Source organism: Corapipo altera, unplaced genomic scaffold (genome assembly GCF_003945725.1).
Source record: "Corapipo altera isolate COAL_440 unplaced genomic scaffold, ASM394572v1 1b, whole genome shotgun sequence".
Taxonomy (NCBI): domain Eukaryota; kingdom Metazoa; phylum Chordata; class Aves; order Passeriformes; family Pipridae; genus Corapipo; species Corapipo altera.
The window spans coordinates 13,604,566-13,616,728 of record NW_020884881.1 but is presented as its reverse complement, the minus strand read 5'-3'; positions in this window follow the sequence as shown (position 1 = coordinate 13,616,728).

The following is a 12,163-nucleotide window of genomic DNA, read 5'->3' as shown; positions in this document are numbered from 1 at the left end:
AACACTAGAACGGTCTGCCCATAGAATTTGTGGAATCTCTATCCTTGAAGGTATTTAGAACATCTGGACAAGTCCCTGAGCAACCTGATATGTCTGAATATGTTTTGAGCAGGTGTGGGGAATTTGACTAGATGGCCTGCCATTGTGTCTTCCAAACTAAACTACTGTCTATGCCTCCAGACTTAATGTAACGGGCAGAAATTAAATCTTTGTATTATCATTTCATTTTTTTAAATACTCATAAAGAATATTCTGGCTTCACAGATGTCAGATTCACTAATATCCATTACATTTTAGATTGATCACCAGGGTTAATTTGTGCTTGTGATATGAGGTGCTTCTGTACAAAGAAGGAAGTGAGCAGCATCCCTTTTTTGGCAGCAGTGCAATCCCACTGGTCCTGAGTGAAATTCACCGTTGGCCACTATAAATGTTTCACATCAAAGAGCTTTGAACCTTGATTGTTAATTGCCTCTGCCAATTGCAATAAAGAAGTCTATTCCAGTTTTGAAGTTACTAATCTACAAATGGCCTTTCTGTTTTCTGGTCAAAAAGGTAAAAAATAGAAAGCAATACAGTGAACATGATCAAAAGGACTATATGCTGTCTGACTCATGCAGGTCAAAATTATGTATGGTCTGCCAATATCTATGATGTGTGGCCCAGTAGCCATATCTGTCCTCATTAAAAGAAGGAGTGACATGGTTCATCCTCTTTCTGGAATGACCTTGTCCATGCTTGAGTGTCACAAAACAAGTAAATCATCCAAAATTACTTATTGAGAGCAGTCTCTTGCATTAGACCCATGTGTGTTGCTTGACATGTCAGAGCTAGGTCAAGGGATGTGCTAAAACAAATTAATATGGACAGCTGCAAGTCAACTCTTCAGCCTGTATCCTGTGTGGAAATAGTTCTCTCTGAATAAAACATTATATTTGGAAAAAATATATTCAACAGTCCTTAATTTTCTTCCCCCCTCCCCATACTAGTTCATTTTCCTGTGTGCTAAAATAGGGTCAGGTTGCAGTGCAGGACTTTAGGGGAAAAAGGTAGAGAGATACAAGTTGCTGCACAGCCCTACATCATCTCTCCTGCCTCAGGAGCCTTTAAGCCAAGTAGAAACAGCCAGTGGAACAGTCAGGATACAAAAGTCAAGTAGACAAAGATGAGCTGCAACGTTGTGCTGAAAGTGGAATGGAATTAGTGTTGGGCCTAAAACCCCCATAGTCTTATTTTTATGGGAGAAGGTCCAATATTTAAGCAACCATACAATGGCACACCTACTGGAAGTTCTCCAGATCTTTCTAAAAATGGTCTGTTCCCTGAATTGTGATTCTAACTGCTCTTAAACATAGAAATTCCATGATTAATTTATTTCTTATTATTGATTAGAAATATTACAGTTTATTATTAAATTAATTTCTGTGTTTATTGCATGTTCATATGCTAAAGAACAAAAAGCCAGTAATGGTTTTGTTTAATAATTACGATTCAAATTCATCATACAACCACAAAAAATTCTATTAAATTGAGGATTTAAGGGATTCACAGAGGATTTTGGACAACATTCCATCCTAATACTACAAGAAGGAGCTATAATATCTTTGATATCTCCCACTCAGCATAAGAAAATGAGAGAGTACTGTTAGTTAATAAACAAAGATTTGAAGTGCTATTCTAATTATTAATTAAACACTAATTATTATCTATGATAGCTGAAAAGAATGCAATAAATACAAAACATGAAAGAAGAAGACACTTTTCATGTGTTCCATTGAAAACTTTTTCAGAAAAACAAATCCCGTGGAGGCAAAGGAGTTAAAGATGAGGATTGGACTTGTACACACAATCACTCTTTCCATATCTAACCCAAACTAATTTTCCCTGACTGGCATTTTAAATACAGAGGAATCAAAATTTTATACTTTCCAAAGGTCTTCAAGTTTACCATGACTTGTTCATCTCTCTTTGCTCATCTCTCCTTACTCAGTCCCTTCCTCTAAGAGGAAATGAAATAAAAGAAAATCTCATTTCAACTCTGTGTTCTGAAAATCAAATTAATAAAACCTGGAATAATTTTCTGTATTTGGAGAGGAAGTCAGAATGGAAGCTAAAACTAAAGGGCAGTAAGCAGTCATTTTGACAGCAAGAGTCTGGAGTTTGCATATTGTCTTTGAAGCAGATTTGGGCTGAACCCATCTGGGCAACTGCTCAGTACTGGCTGCAGTCTCTACTCTAATTCACTAAGGTAATACCAGGCTGATTTTCATCAATGGCTTTGAGAATTTGGAGGAGATTTTGCAACCTGGGGGCACTTCATTTTTGCTTCATCATAGACATTCGGAAGATGTAACACACACAAAAAAATTATAAATTTATCTGCTTGAAATCTAAGACTGACTTTCTTAGACTACATTCTGTTCACAGTCTCATCTAGTGAGACTTCAGGGCATGGTAGAATTTAGTATTATTTTCCTCTTTTCATTATTGTATTATAGATAAGAGGATGCAGGCATGCAAACTTTTAAACAACCCTCCTACCAGATGACTCTATGTCATCTTTATTCAGTTAATATTGGTAGTTTCTGCAGTGTTGCTACACAGAGAGTTTCTTCTTACTAGTTCTGATGCATATCACACAGGCAAGAACCCCTCACTTAGTTCAATCCTTGTCTCCCAGGAGCACATGACAATGGTTCTTCAACTCCTTAGCTTGGATTAACTCTATATTAAAGCAGAGTAGAGACCTGCATTGTAGACATTTAAATTTAGGTAAAATAAATCCCACTTAGTAAGTCTTAACTATCATCACAAAATTGCAAGCCAAGGAGCTTACAATTTTAGGAGCAATAACAACATCTAGTAAGCACATAAAAGTGATGGGGTTTAATGAAAATAAATCCAGTACACAGTTTGAAAGCCCTTTTTCATGAGATATAGACAAATTGATACTGCATGATGCTGCTTTAGAAAAAAAATCCCAGAGCTCCAGACTATCTTTTTGTGACACCAATCACAAAAAAAAAGGATTAATCTGAGCTATTGAGGGCATTGGGGTAACATCTAAAGCAATCTGAAATGAATGTCTTTTAGTTGTTTTTGTGAAAGGCCAGACTTTCTGATGAGCAACTGTATGTGCTTTCAATCATTTTTAGCATATTTCAAATCACCTGGTGTAGTAAAGAGACATAAAACCTGTACAACATAGACTCTAAAAACTCAGAAACACACACACACAAAATAAACAGGCAATTTCTTCGAACATTATTTTGGCTACAGTTTAAAAAAAATATTTTTAAATGACTGAATACTGACAATCCTGGAATCAGTGTACCCAGGAAGAATTAAATTGCTGAATTACCTACCTTTAAAAAGGAGGCAGTGCATGTATGCCAAGGAAATGTGTCTTAAGTCCCTGAAAGTGCAGTGCCTGGTGATGAGGATCACAGCAATGACTACATACAGATTTACATAAAATAGAAAAGCAAGTCTGTACTTTTTTAAAGATGTTGTAGGGAGAAAAAAAATAGCACGAATGCATTAAAAGCTTATTGAAATCAATAAACAGGTTTGAAAATTACATAAGAAAATATTTTCTTGGGTAAAAGCTTGTGTTTGGAGTAAGAACTCTTTCCTCATTCCTACCATGATGCTTATTAAGATCTTTAAGTTCAACGTGATTTTACAGACCAAGTAATTTTACTACCATGAGGCTTCTCAAAAGTGTCAGTGAGAGTGAAATTAAGTTTATCATTTTCTTTAAGTTTATTTTATACATCTTGGTATGATCAACACAAAGAGTAAATGTTTGAGGGCATAATAAATCAATGTGGTTATGTAGAAACTCCAAAGGGCAATATTAATCATTATAACAAGCTCTCAAAGACAAGGCTTAATCACATAATATCATCAGTTTAATAATTAACTAGTTGCTTATATATAGGTCAACACAGGAATCAAGGGAAACAGAAAATCTTTGATTGTACTGTTAATGAAGGAGCAATGTAACAATATTATAAAGTCTGATGCCCTTGGGAAAAATGATTCTTTGTATCCCTGCGTTACCTTGAAAAAATTTTACAGGCATATCTTTATGCACATTCCAGATAGAAGAAATAGAGAGCCTCTGTAGAACTTGTTCCATATAATTTTTTTTTTTACAAAAGTACTTACCATTTGGGAAAAAAACGTTGAAAGGTTCAAACTGATGCTTTCAGTTCTGGGTTTTTAATATCACTGACAGATGTTAATGGAGCAAGTGAAAGTAGTTCACCAGTATTTTCCATTTTTCTGAAGGTCTTAAAAACGCTTCTTCCACAACAACCCCAAGTAATAACATCAGGCAGCTGCATTTTTTGTCAGTGTTGCCTGGCTTAGTTTAAGATCTGATGCATCCAAGTTTGCTCTGATTCAGCACTGTGCTATCAGTCACCTTACTGCGTGGGGAGGTTGAAACAGAAAGCACACACACCACACATGCCCACACACCTGCTTAAAATTCTGATATACTTAACCTAGTTGCATAGTAAAAGATAACACATTAGAAATGGCTGCTGAGTTACAGCATCAAAATGTAGAGAATAGCAAATAAAAGAGATACACTTGCTCTCTATCAGAGGAGAAAGACCTGCTGCACGTACCCAGCAGCATCCTTAACCAGAGAAAGAGGACTATAGTGATCCTACTCTCCTTCTTCTGCCTCTGCCTTCTCCTGTAGGAGCTGTGACTAGCCTTTATGCCCTCTTGTTATCTCCTTTGTGTTTTCATGCTTTATGGGGTGTTCTACACGTGATGAGTACATGTTTGTTGTCGTGTCTGCTGTGCCCAAGCCAGGTTCTGCCAAGCTCTCAGAGCTGCATCACTTCAGTGAGCAGATGGGGTTTGTATTCTTGCCCTTGGGATCACTGGTGTCATGCTATGTTTGTACTCTTGAGGCCTCTGCTAATAGACAGAAAAAAAGACAGTACCAGTGACTTGTTTGCCTTGGAATTAAATCTAGTCAGTAATTACAAGTCTCTAGTGGATTCAGGAATCTTCCAATTGTACAAAAATTCAGTGTTTATTTTAATGACTGTGATACAGTTTATGTCTGCAAGCATTTAAGAAAGAATCCTGGAGTTCAGTGAAGTTCTTTGTGGATCAATATGAAGACCTATAAAATGAAAATGTATTAAAAAACCTTGAAAAAATTTATGTAATGCTTTTCAAATTAAAAAGAAAAAATCTATTTCTTTAACACTGTATCTCTGGATTTTCAAAGAACAGTTATTACATTTCAAAGATTCAAGTACTAAACTCCAGGCTGGAGGAAGGAACTTTACCTTTTTCAGGAGTAGAAGTCAAAAATCTTTTGCTGGACTTAGACACCTACAGTGTGGACTGAAAAAATGGAGGAGTTGGCATCGTGGTGCATCCAACAACAACTAGGGACTCAACTGAACTGTGAAGGATCATGGTTCTTATGCCTCTCTCCTACCTGTTTCTCATCAAGGTCTGGAAAACAGGACTTTCCTCTTTGATAACTTCAGCAGGCCCTTACCCTGCGCTGCCCTGAGCCCCAGTACTCTGGTCTGACCTGCAGGGGTGAGGGAGTGAATATGTGGGCTGGGCAAGAAATGGTTACGAATGTCTTTGGGGGAGCTGCAGTGAGATGAGGCTACATGGAATTGCTGAGTCTGAGAAGATTCTTTACACTAATAAAGGAAACAATTGCTGAAGCCTCACTTGCCAGACTGGTGTTTCCCAATCATTACTATTTAAATTTTTACTCTTTAAAGTTAAAGGACTTTAAATAGATTGTTCCCAATCACCCTTTGCAGAGTTCTTGTCAGTATGTAACATGCAGAGCCTGTTCACAAGGCATCAAAGTTCAATGATTAGACAGAAACCTATAACAGTGGGTGAAGTGCCTTGATGGACTTAGGGGGGTCAGTGCCCATAAGGCAGCTGCTCACAACCACCAGGATCAGCCATGTAGCCACAGCATCTATTTAAGCCTCACACTGACAGCAAAGCCTATGGTATTCATAGCATTGCTCAAAATCCAGGGTAGTAGCGGAACTAATCTTAAAACTTTATTATTGAAAATTTAGTTTGTCAGAATTTAATATTAACATTGACTTTAAAAATTTTCGTTGTAATTTAAATAAACATTACAAAAAATTGAGTGGGATCTTTGCTTTTAAAGAGGAAAAAGTGCTCTTTAAATACATCCTTCTCAGTCCAGCCCAGCTGACCTCATGTGTCAAGAAGTATTAGCAACCCAGAAAGGTGTCTAAAAATTATATGCTGGAGTCTCTTTAAAACATTTTTAAAACCTTCCTGTTTCATTTGTGTGTATTTACACTGTTAAGTAGTCACCCTTGCAAAGAATCAAACACAGATACAGTATGGTCTTTTAAAAAATTACAGCTGTAAGCACAGATTTTTGAAGAATACACTTTTTCACATCTATACTGATGACAGTAAAACTAAGCAAGCATACAGAAACTTCAGGTTTTGTGCAGAAGTTGTTAATTTGATTCTGTGTTAACCAGAACAGCAATGATATAACAATTTTAAACAACTATTTTTATTTGTAGAAAAGTTGTTAATTATTACCAAGATTCCCTGGTGTTCTGAGTTTTAATATTACTTTTTAATCATAGTTCTGGGTCTGTGATCCATTTCCAGAATCAGATACAGGTCAGCCAGTCTTTGAAAACCTTTATTCAAACTTCAAAAGAATATGAAGAATGCTGACTAGGCAAGAGCCCAGAGATATGAGCATAAGGACTAAATGAGTGAGCAAACTCTCTAAGGGAGAAAACCCAGGGGCTGCATAAATACGTGCTATCATTTTTATTTGGAGCAGAGTTGAAGATAAGGACAAACCACCTCTTATGCTGATATAAATATGGTGATAAATTTAGGGGAAAAAAGGATACATATAAAATTATAAAATAAAAATAAATATTAATAATCATTTAATGCAATTTTTTTATGCAGACACTTTTATTAATTTCCACATATTTTAAATATTGATAACAGTGATGTGACCACCTAGAAAAACCCAGTTAAATAATTTTTATGCATTATTTAGAATAAAGGCAGGTTGGAAGCTGCAGTTCTTACATCTTTTATTATGATTTGTGAAACTTGGAAGTCTAACCTTAAGTTGCACATTAGATTTTTTTCTGCTGACTTTTAAAGGTTGTGGATTTTAAAGTCAGCAGCAGATGGCAGCAGTGCCAGCAGCATGGCCCTCAGGTTTCCTCATCAGGCATTTAGGTTAGACAAAGTTTTGTAACTCGCAGTATACTTCGGGGGGAGAAACTACCCTATCTGATGAGTCTGTACCCTAATTCTAAAGAAAAAATTAAACCAAAGTATAAAATTGTATTTTTTCCTTAGAAAATATTATGTGGAAACTTATCTTTACCAATGTTCTCTTAGCCATATCAGGGCTGAGGAAGTCTTGGGTTTAGAATGCAGCAAAGGCTGTGAGTGGATCTAATCCTCTGAAAACTCATTTTTTCATTAAAATGAGCAGTAAATTCACTAAAATGAGCAGGAAATTCGTTAGACCAAGAATTTTGAGTCAAGGACTTAACATAAATAAGATATAATCAATACACTAACTTCTTGAATGTATTTCTGGGGTCCTGTGCTAGTCCATAATGTTAATTTTTACAAGCTTGAGATGTTGTGCACAGCCCAAGCTGTTCAGTAGTGATGATGTTACAAAATTTCAAACCTATGGAATGTGCAGGGCTCTTCTTTTGAAGTCCTGGGCTGTGCAGCTGAAAATAACGAAAAAAACTAACCAGGCATCCTGCTGAACTGCAACTGACACATGGTTTTTGGCTTTGTGGGGTTTTTTTTGTTGTTTTTTTTTTTTTTTTTAATGAAGCGTTTCCATTCTAAGGATTTTATTTTTGAGGAATAGCAAGAGGCTTTTGAAAATAGTGGGGAAAAGTACCTTTTAAAAATAACCATTACAACATTAACTGCTTCCTAATGTTCTCATAGTCATACACAGTTTGCAATTCACATGAAAAAACATTTTTAATAGTTCTCATGATGATACTTGACCTTACTCTGAGCAAGAAATAGTGTCTTATTGCACACATCAGCCATTCACTCTCTTCTGGCAAAGCCCCAGATAAAAGAGTATCCTGTTCTCATAGAGAAGTCCTCAGACAATTCTTCAACATACTTGTATTCAAGTATCATCATGATATGATAATAGACTACTGGTGTCTGTGGAGATGTGACAGAACACCGCCTGCAACCTCTAGTTCCAAAAAATCATTAATCCAAGACCAGGTCCTCATCAATACCTTTGTGCTTATGTATGTGCTGCTTCTTACACCTGTAATATTTTTCCCAGATCTACAAGCAATTAAATTATTTCACAAGTGGTTTTAATAAAAGTTGGTAGAATCATGCTGTTGAAGAATCCATAAGACCAAAGGATAATTTCTGCCAGAAGGGACCTTAGAAGGTTGTGCCTTGTGCATTTTGACAGCTCCGTTGAGCCTGAAGCATGAAGCAGAACAGTAAGTATTGTGGAAAACTGTACCACATCCTGGTAACACAGACTTTCTAACCTCAAAACTGATTTTCTGTACTCAGTCATTGCTGTTGGATGTGATTTGACTCTTCAGGAAAGGAAAAGAGAAGGCTTGACTATGGAAGTAAAGGGAAAAAAGTCTGTGTTTTCACTGAGTGATTCCACAATAACATTGAACACACTGCAAGTGCAATTGCTTCTGAGTCTCTTCACAGATTCATTATATTTGTTTCTATTTTAATTTTGCTTCTGTTAAAAAGCTGCAAATAGTATTGATCCACTCCTCCAGTCCCAATTAATGTACCACAAGCAACTGGGAATTCTGGTAACCAAAATGAGCTGGAGATGAAAACTTCAGGAGAAACACACAGGTATCTTTTTTTATCAGATTCACAAGTTTATCAGTTGCAAGCAAACACTCCTTCTTGCCAGGAGATGGTGCCACAACTCCAGAAAACGTAGATATGTGTTATTTGCAACAGGAAAGCAACACAGATTTTAACACTGTTATGTAGAATTTTTAAACCTTAAACAGTTAAAACGAGAAGAAAATCTACTTATAAATTATTGAGCCCTAAGAACGTTTTAGTTTTGAATGTTTCTTAAATTTCTCTGGTTTGGGAAGTTTGCTTCCTTGCTTGCTGTTTTGCTTGCTGTATAGGAAACTACTCACATAAATAATTAAGTCCAGTACATAATCCACGTATTGAAACTGCAGATAGAGGGATGATCCAATCACCGATAGCTCTTAGGACCTGATAATGAAAAACCAGACAGATATTTTGGATTGATACAAAAAGCGACATGCTTAATTATAGGATTAATTTGAAAACACTCAGAGAAAACAGAACTGCTTTGGGAGTCTTAGGATCATTCAAGAGCCTCCTCTTCTGTTGAATTCAATCCTGATTTTGCACCAAATCAGAATTGCCCACATGAATGTACACATGCTCTGCACTTTTCTTTGTGCTTTTCATTTTATTGTTCATTTGGGAATAAAAAACACAAACACCTTGCTTACTGGTATTTTACAGAACTTGGGGGAAAAAAATTAGTAAAAGCTATTGTCATTTATCAGTTTCTTAGACAAAGACCTGACATAACAAGAAAAAAAAAGAAAAAAAAAAAGAAAGGAAAAAAAAGCAACAAATTTAGCTAACATAAATTGTGTTACTTCCATAACTTAGCAACATTGTAAATATTTTCTAGGCAACTAACATCTGAAATTTTTGGATTTAGTAGAGGTCTGTTGATTAGAACTGAATGTCTTCTAGGGTAAACTATGAAAGGATCTTATGAATAGATCAAAGGACATTGCTGAATCAGACCTAGATTGCACAAACCTGTTTAAGCTCAGGCACAAGAGCAGCCTGAAGCACTAGAGCACTGCAAGGATGCATTCTTGAATGTCCATGTGGGTAATCTGAGTGTCACTGGAGGTCAAGTTATTCACAGAGTCCGAATGCCTTTTTAGCAGGTGCCAGAGGGACCCTTTTAAGACAAATCACAGGTTGTCTGGCACATGTTGGATGATACATAGAAAAACCCAAACTGGGTACAGCACTGTCTATCCCTACTGCTTATAAATTCAAAGATTAACCAAAAACATCCTTTCCCTAGCAAAACTCTAATGGCTGGCTCAACTGAAATCTTACACAGCTTATTCCAGGTTTTATATTTCCTTCTGGAGCTACTGTAGGAGCTACTGTCCAGTGTAACCTGTAATGTCCTAGTGCCATCAGCATAAAGTTATTTACCATCTTAGCTGAATTCATTATGCATTTTATGCCATTTCCTACAAATACCTTGGTTTCTTCTTTCAGAATTTTTAGCCAGTAACTCAAGTCAGAAACCTAAGGCATTGACAGACCTGAGGCATAAAATTCCAGATATCTTGAAGATATCTATCCACAGACTTCTACTAGATACAAAAAATTTCCTGTCACCTCAAGTGATAATCATGTTCATGATTATATTCTCTCAACTGACAAAACCCATATTTATGTGTAATAAGCCTTACTATTAAAATATTCATCAATAAAAGACTAATAATTGTCCATATTTTTAATGAAAAATTGCTAGAAATACTTAAAGGCTGTAATAAAGTTTATTCATGCTTTTTACTGAGTTTACAAGGCCTCAGGCTTGAGGCTTATCTGGCTTGTCTGCCTGGTTTGCTTTGACCTACTTTGTTTTAACTTACCAGCCTATTTTTTTTAACTTACCAATGGTGAGTTTGTAGCTGCACAGAGGTGCTCTTAGGGGTAACAAGGACAACAGAAAAATCTGAAATTTTGTGTCTAACATGCACAACAATCTCAGCATATAGTAAATTCAAGTGTAGTGTGGAGGCACAGAACAACGAAGACAGAAAGGTGCAAATTGGTGCTAGCAAACATTTAGAAATGGGTCCATATTCTGCACCAGGTGGGTGATGTGACAGCAAGCCAATGCAGGATCTCAATAAGGCCTGAAAACAAATGGCTTAATAAACTGCTTTCATAAGACATATTAATGAGAGAAGTACAGACAAGAAATAAATCCTTTTGGATGCTTGGAAGGCTGTATTTGTGTAATATCGGATGGATCCTGGTTGGATTTTCCCCACAGGGTGCTGCACAAAGCAAAGCAAATCCCATCCATGCAGAGATGCTTTCCCTCATGGTCTTCTAAGATATTATATAATTTCTTTGTGAGAAAACAACTCTGTTCCTAAAGGACACTCTCATGAGAACCTCCTTGCTGTCCTGTCAGATACAGGCGAGGCAAAGAAGGTGCCAGCACCAGACCCAGTCTGCTTTAGATTACTATCTCCTCCAACACAAAGTCTGCCACAAGGTTCCCAATATGCCTTATGTAGAGCCAAGCATGAGAGACACCACTGTCATGAACATCATATTCCTCCTGACAAAGGACTCCAGATGCTGTCAACTCACTCCCTACCACTACCAGAAGGAAGCTTCCAGCCTCAGGAGCCAGAGAAGGGATAGAATGAGCATCACACCTGCAAAGGAGTAGAAACTAAGTGCATGTTTAACTGTTTTATTACTATCACTGAGTCTTTATTCTGTGTTCTAACTTTATTCTTCTTTACTGATTAGATCTGGGCTATGAAGGAGTCGCTGCCACAGTCAAACAGGGGAAGATGAGTATCTGTGTAGACTTCTGTAAAGTCTTTGACATGGTCCCACACACATCCTTATCTCCAAATTGAAGAGATTGATTTGATGGGTGGACTATTGGGTGCATAAGGAATTGGTTGGATGGACACAGCCTTCATGTCCGGGTGAAGGCCAGTGACGAGTGGTGTCCCTCAGGGTTCTGTCTTGGGACTGGTGCTCTGTAATATCTTTAGCAATTATACAGACAGTCATTTTAAGTGCACTCGCAGCAAGTTTGAGATGACTTGAAGCTGAGTGGTGCAGGTGACACAAAAGAAGGAAGGGTTCCAGGGGAACCCAGACAAACTTGAAAAGTGGACCCATAAGCACTTGATGAAGTTCAATAATCCAAGTGCAAGGTGTTGCACCTGGGTTGGGGCAATCAATCATGAGTAGAGACTAGAACTCACAGAGAGTAGCCCTGCGGAGAAGAACTTAGAGTTTCTCA